General features: G+C 44.0%; 1 long non-coding RNA gene across 2 annotated transcripts; it reads right to left on the minus strand.

The window, feature by feature from the left end:
* Positions 1–10,533: 10,533 nt before the first annotated feature.
* On the minus strand, positions 10,534–13,591 carry LOC123133170 (uncharacterized). Of its 2 annotated transcripts, XR_006465177.1 has the most exons (4): positions 13,159–13,591; positions 11,844–11,959; positions 11,591–11,723; positions 10,534–10,830 (listed from the first exon to the last, which is right to left on the minus strand). It is a non-coding gene; the product is annotated as an uncharacterized lncRNA (long non-coding RNA). The 2 variants fall into 2 exon arrangements; XR_006465176.1 differs by lacking the exon at positions 10,534–10,830 and having other exon boundaries at positions 11,307–11,723.
* Between the last annotated feature and the right edge of the window lie 4,880 nt (positions 13,592–18,471).

Genomic DNA, 18,471 nt, shown 5'->3' on the forward strand with positions numbered 1-18,471 from the left:
AAATTTGCAGTAGCTAGCAATTTAAGGGATCTATTCCGCCACAGCTTGCGGTATAATGCAAAAGTGTTTTGCGGTATACCTCAAATGTTTTTTGTGGTAGCGGATCTGCTAGAGATGCTATTACTCTGTATATGCTAGCTATCTTTTGCCGGTGCCAAAACGGAAGCATCGGCCATCGGGCGTTCACATTGATATGATGCATATATTTTCTGTAAATTGTGGAGCATTGATATTCATGCATCCTTTGATACAGAGACATGGAGTTTAATTTTCTTCTGTTAGCAAATGAGTGAAAGACTAGCGACAATACCAATTATATACGCAAGTAAATCATCATCCAAAGTAACAGCTACTAATTACTTGTAAGGAAGGCATCATGTTTAATTAATTACCATTTTTCAGAATAACCCTGCTTATTTATTTCTCTCTTTTACCAAGTACAGAGCCTCCAATGGTGGTTACATGGTTGCGGTTTTTATTTCATTTATGCAGGCATTTCACTTGTAAATCAACAACGATCAAAACTTAAACACTGTTTCATCCATCTGCGCGCAAGAGCTAAACAGTAAACAAAGCATGGAAAAAATGTACACCTTATGTGCAGCTGTGGCAGCAGATACAACATTGCTCCTCTGAAAGTCCCGAGACCCAGAAAACAAAAGGGGTTCTCGAAACTTCAAACTTCCCTATGTCTGGTTTGCTCTCTGGCTCAACAATGCCATGAATAAAGAAAAAAAAACATGTGTAAACATATGCTTCTTCTTCACAGTTGGGATTCTGAACATATTCCTAGTTGTGTTGTATATTACAATGCACGAATGTACAACTAGAGTCTTGCAATAACGGAACTTTGCTATGCCTGCCACGCTAGAATCATCCTAAATGGCTTGATGTAACTTGTTTGCCTTTTGTTTCCTTCAAAGTGCTATAAATGTTCTGGTTATTACTTTGATAAACGGAAAACACTAGGACCAATATGATGTTGAGTGTGTTGCAGATTTGAGCCCTAATTGCAGAGCAATATTATATTGTACTAGATAGATGCCTTCCTACCTCGTGCATCCCGTAGAGGGTTTAAGTCCTAACAACATATACAACATTATATTTGTGTTCAAATGTTGATACGTCTCTCATGTGCTAGAGAACTGAATTTATCTTGACTGGCAAATCCACCATCTTGCATCCACTCCCATGGATCTGGTACCGGCTTATCTGGCCGTCGGACATGCACAGGCTGTACACTCCATGCTCAAACACAACAACCATAGAGTTGATGAGCACAAGGAGCAAACAAAAGTCAACACTGCAAAATAATTTAATAACTTGCGAATGATGATAAGCAACATCTTGAGTTAAATAACATCCCTGATAGTCACACATCACTGCATGCATGGTCAAATAACATCCCTGATAAGAAACATCTTAGTTAAAGAACATCCCTGATAAGCAACTTCTTGAGTTAAATAACATCCCTGTAGAGACTTTCGACCTACCCCGTGTCACCGCGTGCATGGTCAAACCCACGTGGTGTGTGTTCGATGATGAACTTATGTGCACTACTAGTTGTGTTATTAAAGAATATACTCCCACCGTTCTAGAATATAATGTGTATGTTTGATCAAGACTATATAGAATAAAATGAAACATCTAGAACACAAAATAAATAAAATATGAGATCTTCTAACAAATATTTTGTGTAATTGACATTCATATTTTTCTCTAAAAACTTGGAAAAAAATGCATAAATTTGACTTCTGAAAAAACTAATACACCTTATATTTTGAAACAGATGGAGTGTGTTAATCTGAAGGAAAAACACTAAAAAATACAAAATGGTGCTTGGAAAAAAAGCTGAAGACAACTATTTTTCTCCACATATTTGGCTTATTTGGACGCAAACAAAGCTGAAAGATATGTTGATGAAACTTTCTACTACGTGCGTACTACCACTCAAGGCAAAGTAATTTGAGTTTTCAAAATATTAACTAGTGTTCACAATTTGTTGTCAAAATACATCTTACATGGAACTAGCTCTGTTTTGACTTTTGTTCTCTTTTTTGCGTCAAAGTGACGGAGAGAGTCTTTTAAGTCCTGGAATTCGGAATATTTGAAAAAAAAAGGTCAGCTAGTCCCCAACATAGATAGAAGCAGTTGCAAGTCTGCTTGCAGGTCCTTCCTTCCCTCGTCGCAACCTCCGAACCTTCACTGCAGAGGCATCCAAGCACTTCACTACACTCATAAAAGGATAGCTGATCGTCAACATGCTCATGTTTGTTTGACACTTGTACAAAGTTCCCCTCTCCATGCCCCCAACATCAATTTTTGTTGATGCAACATATATATGTTGTTCAATCAATTCATCAGATTCCAGATAGAACAGCAAACAAACCCCTTTGCAACATGACCCATGTTGAAATCCTGGTCAGAGCTTCGCATCGTCAGCCTCCTCCACACCGGTTCAAGCTCCCAATTGCATGCAATGTCCATGTAATAACACCGTGAACGCCATTCCTTTGTTTTGGCAGTGACAGCTAGCATGTAATGTGTTGGCGGCAAGGTGTGAGAAAGAGATGTGGGACGGAGACGAACAAGTGGGGTTGAGAGAGAAAGGATAAGGTTGGAGATGGTTTTGGTGGAGATGTTCCTGGAACACCGAATGTCGTTGTTACAATGAACGTGGTGTGTTGGGTCCATATAGAGGACGCGTGGCTAACAAACAAGGCGGAGCATACTGGGTTGTTGTCAGACTGTTAAGGCCAAGCGTTTTTTTTAGATTTTTACCATGATTTTTGTAAGTTCCCTTCTTAAAAAAAATGTCAATAATGTATCCTTAGGATGACTGTAACATCATTGCATTCTGGAACAATTTTTATTAAGTGTAGTGATAACTTCTATTTGATGCGTCCCTGAACGTTCCAACATTATTAACACCCCATGTTGGTGCTCCTATAACATAATATGATGCAGGTTTGAAACTGGCATTATCAAGCTGATACAGATAATTATATTTCGCTGATATGGATCAACTATTACCACAACCAAATCAAAGGAAGAGGATGCAAAATGTAAACATTGGTCAATAAGAGAGGCAAATAATTGATCAACCACATATAATTTATGGCTCTTCACCTTTTATTTTAATTTTTGCATGTTCTGTTCTTAGTTAATGATATTCAAAATGACTGACAGATTCTCACTCTAACCGGTGGTATAAAAGACAATGTATCAAACCATTATGAAGTGTTGAAAGCCACTTCAAGCGCAGGCACATGTGCTACTTTACCAAGTAATGACGTTAAACGAGTGCAAAAAAAGAGTACAAACCCAACAACCAACTTGGGCATGCATATATACGACAACATCTTCACCCAGTACGTAGCTTTAAGTTCGGCGATGTACAAATATCAAATAGGTTGGTACTGGGTAAGGAAGACGAAAAGGTAGTGGCTCACAGAGACGACGGGACATGAATATAAGGATGCGATCATGCGAATATCAAGTTTACTAGGATATGATAAACATTATCCTCTTTCTGGAGAAAAGTGTTGCACGCCAAGGGGATATCCTGAAGGCTGGGACGAGCACACCTATCTGATATCCAAAGCCTGTACTGTACTGCGAGCCAGACAAAGTCTTTGCACTTTAAACGTGCCTAGCTGTGCCGAATGAGACCTTGACAAAGATACACGTAGGTGGACTTTGCTGAGTAGATGCCTGAAGCCGTGGCAGGCCACTCAAACACATCTGGTGCCTCACCATCCCTCTGAACTGTGGCAATGGCATGCCTAGGGTGCACCAGTTGAAGCAGCGAAAGAATGACGTATCAGGATGCAAGTCCGAAGTCCATCTTTCATTCACAAGCACTTGTGAGAATATCCTATTGTTCTTCGTTTTGACATCCACACGAGTAGCGAGCAAAGGCGCAATATCTTCCACGGTGAAACCATGTATCCATCTATCTGTCCAAGACAACACCATATCACCTCTCCCGACCATTATGCTCACTAGACTGTCAAAAATCATGTGAGCGTCAGTGCCTCCATCAGTGCCAAGCCCTGCCACGGTCTTATACAATATAAATCTCAAATAATGTTTTATCTAATAGAAGAAATAGTACTTGAGTTTCTGTGTTCTGTTGCAATATTTCTTTAGCATGATCTTGTCTTCGGGAACATGATATTTTTTTAGCAGAGTGCCCAATTCTAAGCATGATTCATGAAAGGAACTGATATTGTTTGGGCAGAGCTACATGTCGGCCTAATGATAATCTGAATAGATCCAGTGCCTCCGCAGCCATTGGATGGAGTCTTAAATAGCCCTCGGACCTTTACAATAGGAGTTTCAAATAGCCAGCAAATGCAATAATGGCCATGTTGCTATCCCAGGCTGGTCACAACACAAACCAACCCCTTTGAAACATGACCCATGTTGCTACTGCAACAATGACCATGTTGCAATTCCGGTATGAGCTTTGCATCGTCAGCTTCGTCTACACCGGGTCAAGCTCCCAATTGCATGCAGATGTCCATGCTATAACACCACGAGCTCGGCTTGCAACATGAGCGGCGTTCCTTTGTTGTGGCTGTAGCAGCTAGCATGTAATGCGTCAGCGACCAGGTGTGAGAGAGAGAGAGGATGGAAAGAGATGAAAAAGTAGGGTCAAGAGATGAAGGATAAACTAGGAGACGGTCGTTGTGGTGGAGATTTTCCTGGAAAAATAAATGTTGTTGTTTTCAGCCGGTTAAGAGCATCTCCAGATGTTGCACTCCCAGGAGGCATTTTTTCAGCTTCTTTGGGTTGGTGCGGTGAAATATTTGGCATGGGGAAGAGAATTTTCCCAGCCGCGTCCCAAATAGGTTGTCCTTTCTCTCTTCTTTTTTCGCGTCTATTGTGCATGTCATTACTGCAAACACGTTGTGGGCACTGCCGGCCACGCGAGCTCAAGCTCGCTGGCGACGACCCCAGGCCACCCCTCTCGCCCCAGCCTTCCTTTACTCGCACAGAAGCCAGGCGGTGGATGCGAGCTTCGCCCTGGCGCCGGAGGTCCAGCTGCAGCCTGCGTCGCTGGGTCACCGTGAGTTGCTCAGGGTGGACGTGCTCCGCATGGACGACAAGAGGAGGATGTAAAACTAAAACCGTTCGGGGTAGGAGACATTGGGAAAAAGTTCACTGATGCTCAAGGGAATACAGGATGCTCAAGGGAATACACGATGCTCAAGCATCTCCGCAGGTAGCGTGACAACAAAAGGGAGGCACTAGTGGAGAAGAAATTCAAAACGGGTCCCAAGCACAAATACTCTCAATATTCGTAGCAGTTATTTATCTTGGGTTGATGATCCCTATTGTATTCGTGGCCGTGTATCATCTCATAGGTAGAGACTTGCAAGAAATGGAGGTCCCACCGAGCATAGGCACTCTGGGCCGTCCTACTATTCATCTCGAGGCTCGGACCATGTCGGTCATTGGATATTTTTCCAATGCATTTTTAGTCACCAGATACTTTTACAGACGAAAAGGCCAGATGAAGCAGAGATGCGCACAGTGAGGTGGATATGTGGCCACACAAGAAAAGACTACGAGATATACATGATAGAGTTGGGATAGCACCAATTGAAGACAACGTGTCCAACATCATCTAAGATGATTTGGGCATATACAACGCAGGTCCCCAAAAGCATCTGTGCATAGCAGAAGTATAAAGTATATGCAAATAATGTTAAGAGATGTCGAGTCGACCAAACATGACATGTGAGGAGTCCATAATGAGATTCCTAAAGGACTGGAGTATCACCAAATAAATAGCCATGGACAGGGCTCCGTGAAGTCAGTTTCCACGTGCTGCAACCATGACTAAATTTTGAGATTTTATGGGTTTCAACTCCAATCTATCCCAACTTGTTTGGGACCAAAATTATTTGTTGTTTTTGTTGTTGTTCCAAGGTTTTGGTTGAAATATGTCTCAAATTTTACATGGTGGTTCCAAGGTTTTGGTGGGGGTATCTCTGAATTTTTGCATGGTTGGCTGAGTAGGATAGGGGTAACTAGTAAGAGAAAGCACTGTGCGCGGTGGAAATCCTAGCTGTGTGTCCCCACCCTGTGATTTGCCTGCCGCTCTCCTCCAGTGTCTCCTCGTTGGCTCTGTCGAGCTTGCAGTGCCACCATCACCGAGATGTGGCAGTGGCCTGCCAGTATTGTAGGCGAATGACACACGGACGAGATAGAGATGTATGGAAAGGGAAACACCACAATATATACGGGGCACTACGCGATCCACTGCCCTTGCCAAAGTCCTTTTTAAAGTCTGACTCTAAAGAGGGTTTTCTGGTGAGAAGAAAAACACATCGGCCCCACTGCGTAGCTTCCTCTCTCACGCATATCCCACCCTGCTCTCTCTCTCTCTCTCTCTCTCTCTCTCTCTCTCTCCCTCTCTCTCTCTCTCTCTCTCATCACCCCGACCTCGTGTTCTTAGGCATGGACGTGAAATTGCTCTAGGGACGAATTGGTGTTTGCACCCATCGCAAATAGAGAGAAAGAATTGGTGTATACCCCATACCATTGTTGCAAGTTGGATGCTTCGAAATTCAGCAAGGAGATCTGTGGTAGGCATACCCAAATTCATGTTCATGTTCACTGTTGATTCTAGCTAGTAGACAGTTATATACATTCCTCCTCTGGATATATCGATTTATGGGCTCCCTAGTGCGTGTTTCACTCTGGGTTGGGCCATTGGAGTGGAAGTAATGTTGGTCCTAACAATCGTTATACATGGAGCAGTATGGATTCGTCCTCAAGGAGGTTAATTACTGACGGCATCATTATTGCGTATGGATGTTTACACTTCATGAAAAAGAAGGTTAACATAGCACAACAGCATAGGCATTGTGCTCTTAAATTTGATATGAAGAAGGCCTATGACCAGGCCGAGTGGTGCTATCTAGACGCTTTCATGAGAAAGATGTGCTTTCCAGCAAATTGGATGAAACTGGCCATGATGTTAGTTACCATGCTAGGATCGGTCTTCTCCCGACACAAAGATAAGAGCATAAACGGAGAAACTCACATACTCCCTTGTTTTGTGTCTTCGCTTTAGTCTGTTCGGCTGGTTTGTTTGTGGAGCCACCTGATGGCCTATGTATCCTGTTAAACATTTCTGAATAATATCGTGAGCTAAAGATTAAAAAAAGGTAAACAATTGAAAAGAATAACAAATTGGAATATGACCTGCAAGACACCTCTTTGTTGTATACATTGTTCCCAAAGGAATGGGCTGATGATTAGTTATGTAATTAACATACCCGCTCACTCTTGTAGACCTACAAGGGTGCTGAATCAACACCAGCAAAGCAAATGCTTCTTGCAAGTAATAGATGGCCATTTTACAATGTTTTTGCCCATTGGCCCTGTGTGAAGTATTTTATTGAGTTAATTGCACAAGATCACATGTCTTAGGGCTAAGATAACACATAACCAAATGTTTTGCCATTTTTTCAGAGAGTTGTCATCGAGCCCAAATTTGCACGGTTCATAAGTGTTGAAAGGATTCCTGAAACCAATGTTCCACTAGCGAGCCCATCCATGTGGCCTGGTCCCTACGTGGGTGTAGTGCTCTGCGGTTGGGTAAAACTATATCTACTACCTCCGTTTCAGTTTACAAGTCTTGCGCGTATACCTAGGTTTTCAATTTTATCACCCTAATATAAACTATATAACACAAAAATTATACCTTTTAAAAGTAGAAACTCCATAGTTTATGTTGGTATATTTTTTGTAATATATGACTTGTATTAGGTTGGTCAAATTGACGACCTAGGGGTACGCGAACGCTCTGTAAACTGAGAGAGAGGTAGTAGTATTTTTCTTTATCATATAGTGGCATTAGATGAATGCGAATAAAGAGTATAGACTCACCAACCTACCTACCTGCCACCGTCAAAATGGGCGTGCATATATACATCGCTAACTTCAGCAAAGTGGCGGCAAGCTCGACGATGTCCTGCTACAAGATTGGTTTTCAAATGAGAAATACATAGGAAGTAGTAGCCGAGAAATATGACATGAGAAGAGGAGGAGGATTTGAAATTAAAAGCATTTAGGGAGTAGGAGACGCCAGCAAGGAGGGCAATGGTGCTCAGTGAAGAACATGATGATCCAGCGCTATCCTGAGTAGCTTGAAACTAGAAATTGGCACCGTCCACTGAGAAATCAGTAATTCAATGTGCAATTGCTAGTAGAATGAGAACAACCAGAAATGTTAAGTACTACATCCGTCCTGGTTTACTAGTCCCCATTGTACTTTGGGTCAAAATTCTACCACGTATTTAACTAGCAAAATGTGAATACATGTCACCAAAAATTATATCGTTGGATTCGTATCTGAATGTAGTTTTCATTGATATTATTTTTGCTATGTATAACATATGCTCCCTCCGTCCCAAAATAAGTGTCTCAACTTTGCACTAGCTCTAGTACAAATTTATACTAAGCTCAAGACACTTATTTTGGGACGGAGGGAGTAGTATTTTATTAGTTAAAATTATGGTCAAAATATGACCCAGAATACGATGGGACTAGTAAACCAGGACAGAGGAAGTAGCTGCTATTTGTACGAACCTTACTGCCAGCTCGGGATGCTGTCCATTGCGTTAATTACGGACCATTGCTCCCACATGTAACATTTACAATCCTGCATATCCCTAAGTATATATATTGCTTATCTCCTTTTTCTACCAAGTCATGTCCCACAATCAAACCACCTGTTTTCCTGTTAGCTTTTTTTAGTGAAAGCTCACCTCCTCTAGTGCTCAGAATTTAAAGTCACATGAGCACGGACGCCTTCTGGTGGATTTACAAACCAAATGTGGCGCCCAATTGACATTGTGATTGAGGTACGACATAGGCTTCATCAAACGTCCTACTCCTCGCCTTAACTTCTTTAGCCACTGCAGCGTAGGATGGCTTCAAGTTCTATTGTAGTAACATGTTAATCACTCTGACCTGGATACCATCTGCCCGATGTGCAATCGCCTTGATGAGGATGGTGGCCATGCCTTCCTCAAATGTAAATTTGAAAGGCTGTTTGGCGGGAAGCTAAACTGAAGCATGTAAGGGGTTTGCTTCTCACCTGTACTGATGCAAAACAATCAATTGAAGCTCTACTAAGCGTGGAGAATGCGACATCTCAGGGTGGACATGGTCCGGGCCGGTCCGGGCCTTGACCGAGCCGCCAGTTGGACCGGCCGCCGGCGGACCGAGCCGGACCGGACCGACAAGCCTCGCGGTCCTGTTTGCAGGGACCGGACCGGCGCCGACGAAGCCCGAGCCTGACCGAGAGGACCGGCCATGGAGAGGTCGCAGTGACCATGGCGTCCGCAACAACGGCAAGAGATGGATGTGGTGACCATGGCGGGGGCGTCAGGATGTGGATGTGGTGGTCGTGAGCTTCTGCGCGGCGACCATGGACGCCGGAAGGCAAGGGAGCGAGCCGTCGCGGCCACGAACAGCACACCGGCGGCAGCAGCAATGCGCGCATCGGAGTCCTCTAGCGTGTGGCCGGCGAAGTGTTGGTGCACTAGCAGCAACGCACGCGCGCGCTGGGGTCCTCCGGGAGAAAGCCAACGATTCGGGCTATGTGTCCGGGTGCCAGATCTTGTTAGCATATCTTGTGCACGTCTTTGTTGTTCTTTCTTATCATTTTCTTAGCCGCATGCAAATAAGGTAGCACGTGCATGAGCGCACAAATTTGGGTGTGCTAGTCCTCCGTGATTAGTGGATCAGACCTAAAGTGGAGCTGAGTCCTCGTCGTGGGCGTAGTGGACGCAGAAGCCGGACCATTAATTCCGTTAATGAAAGGAAAGGGAAACGACCGTATCAGATTGATCCCGTCTTTCACGTTCTTTCTGTTTCTCCTACGCTGAATGAATGGAAAGGGAAACGGCAGAGAAACTCCTTTTACGCTAATATTACGCTGAATGAGAGGAAAGGGACGGCCACCATTATCGTGCGCCATGTCAACGGACTTCTCACCGCCATCGTCAAACCACTAGTAGAAAATGGGGCAATGGTCCAGGCCGGGTCAGCCCATTAGTCCCGGTTCAATCCAGAACCGGGACCAATGGGGGCATTGGACCCGGTTCGTGAGCCCCGGGGGCCGGCCGGGCCACGTGCACTACCAGAAACTGTACTTTTCCCGACGGCCAGAGACCCACAGGAAAATACTGATTACCGTCAGGAAACTATTTCCTGTCGGTCAGCCGACAGGCAGTACCCGTCAGGAATAGAATGACAGGGAAATCGACCAATGCCTGACGGTAAACCGTCAGGGATTATTTTCCTGACGGTAATTCCTGACAGCCACTCTCAGGAAAATGTTTGATCCGTCAGGTTTAGAAACGAATCTTTCCTTGGAGCCAGCCGACAGGAAAAATGCATTTTCCTTACGTGGTAGACTGTCAGGAAAAATGGGACAAGGATTTGAATGGTATAATTAACAATTCCAGAATACATCTATAAATAATCCAATCACCATGATCCACATCATCCAAAATCAGTGTAATCATAGTAGATATCTATCCATTAAACCATGATCTGACATCTTATAATAGACAAGTGAAAAGTTTACTTGCTCAAAGGCAATAACATAACAGTTGTACACATCCATACAAGCACCACTCCAAATTTTCATCCATCACCTACATATCAGTTCATAAGTTTCCAATTCATCTAGACTACCAATCATGTTCTCACAATCATTGCAGCATACAGCGTTGCCCTTGCCGGCATGGTTGTGCATAGCACCATCCTCCAAGCTAATATGAGATGAATGGGTGTTCCCTTGCAAAGTCATGTACAACATCAATGAGAACTAATATTGAAAAATTCAAGAGATGATGAGCAACATCAAGTAGATACAGAATCAATAGAACATACATTATAGTGTGCATACTACCGTCCATACCTACAATATTGATGCTCTCATTACTGTTAGCATTAAGAAAATTATGTTGTAAGGTGCTTAGGTACATAATCTGTTCCACTTGTTGATAATTTAAATACCAATACACTTCATTGAGAAAAACACTTAGGCTAATCAAGACAGAAGAAACAAATGTCACTTAGTATTTTCTTTGTAAATTTGAGATATGGCATATGGCAGCACAACAATCATTGAATGTTATACTATATTTTAGTGCTTTTATGAAAAATGAATAAGAGTAATCAACACTAAAAATGCACCAGTAGTTTCAAGTTGGACCTTGCGCCCATTAAGACGAAATCTTGTCCGGTAGCATGGCTGGTACGCGATAGAGTTGACAGACGACACATGTGGAGCTATTAAAATAAAAGAGGAACTGAATTGTGGAGAGCTTAATACATTCATCCCTGCTGTTACGTGCCAGTATGAGAAAACTGATCTAAAGATGTTCTGCATATCATGGACCTGAACTCTACAAGTGCACTACAAATGACAATATTGTGACTGGCTACACTACAAAGAAGATAACAATTGCAGAGTATTGAAGTTATACTTTCTTATACATTTTTCCTCTACCAGAACGAACTGAACCCTCGACACAGAGGGTGAGAGAGGAACCTTGATGACAGATCGGAGCTGCCTCTCGCGTCGGCCTGGATGTGGAGCGAGGCAAAGCCATGCAGGGAGAGCAGGGAAGGCGTCAAGGAGAATCACACAGAGGCCCTCTTTGTACTCCCCTCATCGTAAATAACTAATGCATCAAATAAGTAATGGAAGCAGCAAATAAGAAGGTATCAACCAACACATCATAGTATTTGAGATAATCACCACATCAAGACAAGCATGCATACTGAAGAAGTGTGAGAGGTACCTGAGATAGGTTTTGCTTGTCATGCCCCAACTCCTTTCTCCATCCATTTTGACCACAAAACTTTGCCGCATCGACATACTCTTTCATCATTGGTTCAAGAAAGCTTGCTTGCCAACCTGAATTTAAAACCCAAAGAGAAATTGATCTCGCTTTCTCAGTCTCAAAGTGATACACACTCATCGATTCACCAGCAGGAAGGCTTATCGAAAGAAATAGGGAAACGACAAAAGAGGCCATAACATCCATACGAACACCGACAATCTTAAATCCACAGAAAGATGTTAGCTTTGAGATTGCCCAGCGAACCAACCAAGTGTTTCTAGTAGACGATGCCTTACCCTTTCCCCCCCTAAAATAAGCAACAAAAAAATGTGGCATACTTCATATACACATTCTCATGATCCATCTATCTGATAGTGTAATCAATAACTTGGTAGATAGCACAAAGACATAGAAAACAAGTAAAACAAATGCAACACTCATCGCTTCCATCAGAGATATTATATTCCGTTTTTAGTACTAATCTGTGTTGGGGCAATAATAACCTATGGAGTAAGTCAGTGTGCTGAGTTCCAGAAACAAAATCAGCTTGTGTTCTTTTCAAACAAGCAGACAGGAAGTCAGTATTTTGGAGGGCACACCCATCTGAAGTTGAGAAGTGCTTTTTTAACACATACTGTGCTGCATATTCGTTGATTCAGTGGGAGAAAGAAAACAGAAAAAGCAAGCAAGCCACAGGTTACAGCGTCTGCCTGGGTCAATTATAAGACACTAACAAGCCAATATAAACACACAACATTGAGATTCATATGCAATAAATCAGTTCAGAAAGCACGCAACTTTCTTTTCTCCACTTGGATCTTCAGGTTTCTCCATGGTTATGGAGAAGCTGTAAAGCACAGAAGAGGAGGGGCAGACAACTAGGCCAAGTGTTCCAAGCAAAACAGAGGGTTCCTTAATTCTCGGAGAGTTCCTAAAAGTAAATAGCTAGCATAAAAATTACATGGACACGAACCTTTTCAGTTTTTCAATGAAATCAAAAAATGAGAGTACTAACAGTACACCTGACAGTAGCACCTACAAAATTGTAGTAGATACGAGAAAACAAAGCCCTTTAAACCGAATAAATCAACACACTCCAAACATATGCAAATGGCCCTTATTTTCTCACTCATGCGGCTAATCCTTCGAGCATTGGGCAAAAAAAATAGGAAATCAAGATCCTGCCACCGAGACCTAGATTAATGATAAATAATTTGTATGAACAGCTAAAGATCCTAACTGTTGTTTTTGGGGGACCATGGTTGAGACTTACCACAAGAAAACAGATCAGCTGCTGTCATGTCGGAAGAATAGGGGCGTCTTGATGCATGTAGATTGGAGTGACTCGGATCTGGAGGAGGAGGGAGCACGGGGTGCAAGCAACACGTAAAAGGCAGCCCTGCTGGGTAGGGCCAAGGGTGGTGGGATGCGGCCGCAGACGGTGGTGGAGTCAGAGTGGTGATGGATGTTGGGGAGATCGAAGGCGACCGGGGGTAGCGGATGCAGGTTGACTCAGGCGGCGGTGGAGGAGGTGAGCGATGGTTTGCGGTGGAGGTCGGAGGAGCGGATGGCAACAGAACTGGAACGAGTTACCTATGGAGGACGGCGGCGACTGTGGCGAGGGAGTCGGAGGAAGGCGGCGGCCATGGAGCAGAGGAGACGGGGAAAGAGGAGAAGCAGGGAATCTTTCCAGAGCCTTCTCCTTATCTTTCTGGGTTTTTTTTGCTGTCGGCCCATACAACACAGGAAAAGGAAAAATAGGCGCCAAAGGGGGGAAAAAACCGCGCGACCTAAGATTTTTCCGCGCCAGGCCTGTTTCGCGGTGGTGGTATGGCGGGCTGGGCTTAAAATATTTTTCCCGTGGGCCATATAACTCACAGGAAAAAATATTTTTCTGAGAGGCAGTACAACACCCACAGGAAAATAGGTTGTTTTCCCGAGCGTCAACACTTGCCCGCCAGGAATATTTGTATTCCTGTGAGGGGCTTCGGGCCTCACAGGAAAATAGGCCACTCACAGGGAAAGTGCGGTTTTTGGTAGTGACGTGGGCTATTGGTCCCGGTTCGGCTGGACCTATTGGTTCCGGTTGGTGGGACGAACCGGGACCAATGCGCCTCGCTCCTGGCCCACCACCAATGGTCCCGGTTGGTGGAGTGAACCGGGACCAAAGGCTGCCCTTTAGTCCCGGTTCGTGGCATGAACCGGGACCAATTAGTTGCCTATATCTACCCCTCGCCCGCGAGCAGAGTACTCCCAGTGCTCTGTTTTTCGTGGCCGGCGAGGGGAGAGCTTTGTGGTGCTCTAGCTCACCTCCTATGCACACGAGGTGTTCGATGGAATGCCCGAGCCACACTACTTAAGCTTTCTCCTCTCCAAGCTCGACCTCCAAGCTCCATTTTCCTCAATATTTGTCTAGGTTTAGCGGTCCGTCACGTCACGTCCCCGTCTTCACCGCCGTTGATCGCCCGCGCCAATCTCGTCGCCGGCACCACCGTGGTGAGCCTCTTGTTCTTATCTTCTTTCTGAAAAGAAAAAAAAATCTTACTTGTATATTTATATAGATACTTGTATAATTTTCTTACTTTTATTATTCCATCTTATATAGTTCGATGATTTTGGTATCCGCCCCCGTCGGCCCTCGTCCTGTCTATGATTCAGATGTGGTATATATTATCCTTTCATAACTATTGGTTCATTTATTGTTTATGACAATTATGCCGACCAACGTGACATAGATTTTATTTATCTAGGAGGTTGTTGAACCGGAAATTCCAACCGACCCTATTGTCGAGAGGTTAAATTTAGTTGAAGAAGAAAACAATTTGTTGAAGGAAAACATTAGAAAAATTGAGGAGGAGAAGATGATATTGGAGTTGCATGTTGCGGATGTCGTCGATGATCACAAGATCAAGATGGATGCAATGCGCTTGAAGATTAGAAAGATTAGAAAATATGCCATTCATACCGAGGTTTGGTATCATTATGCCGTTGGATCATTTGTTACATTGGTTGCGATTATGATCGCATTTGTTTTCGCATTGAAATGTTTTACATAGTTTCAGTGTATGGTTTAATTAATTTAGATGCTCCTGCAGAGCTTTATGTTGTTAGATGAGAACTATGTATGTACTTTGGTTTTAATGTGATGATGAACTTCTAATTTGGTCACTTAATTATCTATTCATGATGTTCTGTAATGATTTTTGACACACTTAATTATATATAATGCACGCAGATGAACCGGCAATGGATGTACGGTTCAAGACACACCTCCGAGTACATTAAGGGCGTGCATGATTTTCTCGAAGTGGCTGAAGCAAACAAGCAGAATGGTTTTATGTGTTGTCCATGCCCTATATGTGGGAATACGAAGTCTTACTCTGACCGGAAAATCCTGCACACCCACCTGCTTTACAAGGGTTTCATGCCACACTATAATGTTTGGACGAGGCACGGAGAAATAGGGGTTATGATGGAAGACGGCGAAGAAGAAGAGTACGATGACAACTATGTGCCCCCTGAATACGGTGATGCTACTGAAGATCAAGAGGAACCAGATGATGTGCCCGATGATGCTGCAATGGGCGAAGCTGCTGAAGATCAAGAGGAACCAGACGATGTGCCCGATGATGATGATCTCCGCCGGGTCATTGTCGATGCAAGGACGCAATGCGAAAGTCAAAAGGAGAAGCTGAAGTTCGATCGCATGTTAGAGGACCACAAAAAAGGGTTGTACCCCAATTGCGAAGATGGCAACATAAAGCTCGGTACCATACTGGAATTGCTGCAGTGGAAGGCAGAGAATGCTGTGCCTGACAAAGGATTTGAGAAGCTACTGAAAATATTGAAGAAGAAGCTTCCAAAGGATAAAAAATTGCCCGACAATACATACGCAGCAAAGAAGGTCGTATGCCCTCTAGGATTGGAGGTGCAGAAGATACATGCATGCCCTAATGACTGCATCCTCTTCCGCGGTGCGTACAAGGATCTGAACGCATGCCCGGTATGCGGTGCATTACGGTATAAGATCAGACGAGATGACCCTGGTGATGTTGACAGTGAGCCCCCCAGGAAGAGGGTTCCTGCGAAGGTGATGTGGTATGCTCCTATAATACCACTGTTCAAACGTCTGTTCAGTAACAGAGAGCATGCCAAGTTGATGCGATGGCACAGTGAGGACCGTAAGAAAGACGGGAAGTTGAGAGCACCCGCTGACGAGTCGCAGTGGAGAAAAATCGAGAGAAAGTACTTGGATGAGTTTGCAAGTGAGCCAAGAAACGTATGGTTTGCTTTAAGCGCGGATGGCATTAATCCTTTCGGGGAGCAGAGCAACAATCACAGCACCTAGCCCGTGACTCTATGTATGTATAACCTTCCTCCTTGGATATGCATGAAGCGGAAGTTCATTATGATGCCAGTTCTCATCCAAGGCCCTAAGCGACCCGGCAACGACATTGATGCGTACCTAAGGCCATTAGTTGAAGAACTTTTACAGCTATGGAATGGAAACGATGTACGTACGTGGGATGAGCACAAACAGGAAGAATTTAACCTAAAGGTGTTGCTGTTCGTGACCATCAACGATTGGCCCGCTCTCAGTAACCTTTCAGGACAGACAAACAAGGGATACCACGCATGCACGCACTGTTTACTTGACACCGATAGTATATACCTGGCAAGCTGCAGGAAGAATGTGTACCTGGGCCATCGTCGATTTCTTCCGACCAACCATCAATGTCGAAAGAAAGGCAAGCATTTCAAAGGCGAGGCAGATCACCGGAAGAAGCCCGCCATGCGTACCGGTGATCACGTACTTGCTATGGTCAATGATTTACACGTAATCTTTGGAAAGGGTCCCGGCGGACTAGCTGTTCCGAGTGACGCTGGGGGACATGCACCCATGTGGAAGAAGAAATCTATATTTTGGGACCTACCCTACTGGAAAGACCTAGAGGTCCACTCTTCAATCGACGTGATGCATATGACGAAGAACCTTTGCGTGAATCTGCTAGGCTTCTTGGGCGTGTATGGGAAGAGAAAAGATACAGCTGAGGCACGGGAGGACCTACAACGTTTGCACAAAGAAGACGGCATGCCTCCAAAGCAGTATGAAGGTCCTGCCAGCTATGCTCTTACCAAAGAAGAGAAGGAAATCTTCTTTGAATGCCTGCTTAGTATGAAGGTCCCGACTGGCTTCTCGTCTAATATAAAAGGAATAATAAATATGGCAGAGAAAAAGTTTCCGAACCTAAAGTCTCATGACTGCCACGTGATTATGACGCAACTGCTTCCGGTTGCATTGAGGGGGCTTCTACTGGAAAACGTCCGATTAGCCATTGTGAAGCTATGTGCATTCCCCAATGCAATCTCTCAGAAGGTGATCGATCCAGAAATCATACCAAGGCTAAGGAGTGATGTGGTGCAATGTCTTGTCAGTTTGGAGCTGGTGTTCCCACCATCCTTCTTCAATATCATGACGCACGTCCTAGTTCATCTAGTTGACGAGATTGTCATTCTGGGCCCCGTATTTCTACACAATATGTACCCCTTTGAGAGGTTCATGGGAGTCCTAAAGAAATATGTCCGTAACTGCGCTACGCAAGAAGGAAGCATCTCCATGGGCCATCAAACAAAGGATGTCATCGGGTTTTGTGTTGACTTCATTCCTGGCCTTAAGAAGATAGGTCTCCCTAAATCGCGGTATGAGGGGAGACTGACTGGAAAAGGCACGCTTGGAAGGGACTCAATAATATGCAAGGACGGATATTCTTGGTCTCAAGCACACTACACAGTTCTACAGAACTCTACCTTGGTGACCCCGTTTGTCGATGAACACAAGAACAGCCTGCGCTCCAAACAGCCGGAGCAGTGCGACGACTGGATTACATGTGAACACATCAGGACTTTCAGCAGTTGGTTGGAAGCACGTATCAGAGGTGACAACACTGTTTGTGATGAGCTGTACTTGTTGTCCAGGGGACCATCTTTGACTGTATTGATTTGGAAAGGATACGAGATAAACGGGAATACATTTTACACGATTGACCAAGATCAAAAGAGCACCAACCAAAACAGCGGTGTCCGCTTTGATGCAACAACCGAGAGGGGAAAGGACACATATTATGGTTACATAGTGGACATATAGGAACTTGACTACGGACATGATTTTAAGGTCCCTTTGTTTAAGTGCAAATGGGTCAATCTGTCAGGAGGCGGGGTACAGGTAGACCCACAGTACGGAATGACAACAGTGGATCTGAAAAATCTTGGGTACACTGACGAACTGTTCGTCCTAGCCAATGATGTGGCACAGGTTATCTATGTGAAGGACATGTCTACCAGACCGAGAAAGAGAAAAGATAAGGAAGCGAATACATCATACGATGAGCCAAAGCGCCACATAGTTCTTTCAGGAAAAAGGAACATCGTGGGAGTGGAGGACAAGACAGACATGTCTGAAGATTATGAAAAGTTTCATGAAATTCCTCCCTTCAAAGTCAAGGCTGACCCAGCATCCTGATAAACGATGAAGATTATCCATGGTTACGGCGCAATAAGCAAATGATACAAGCGAAGAAAAAGTGAA

The sequence above is a fragment of the Triticum aestivum genome, chromosome 6B, assembly GCF_018294505.1.
Source record: "Triticum aestivum cultivar Chinese Spring chromosome 6B, IWGSC CS RefSeq v2.1, whole genome shotgun sequence".
Classification (NCBI taxonomy): Eukaryota; Viridiplantae; Streptophyta; class Magnoliopsida; order Poales; family Poaceae; genus Triticum; species Triticum aestivum.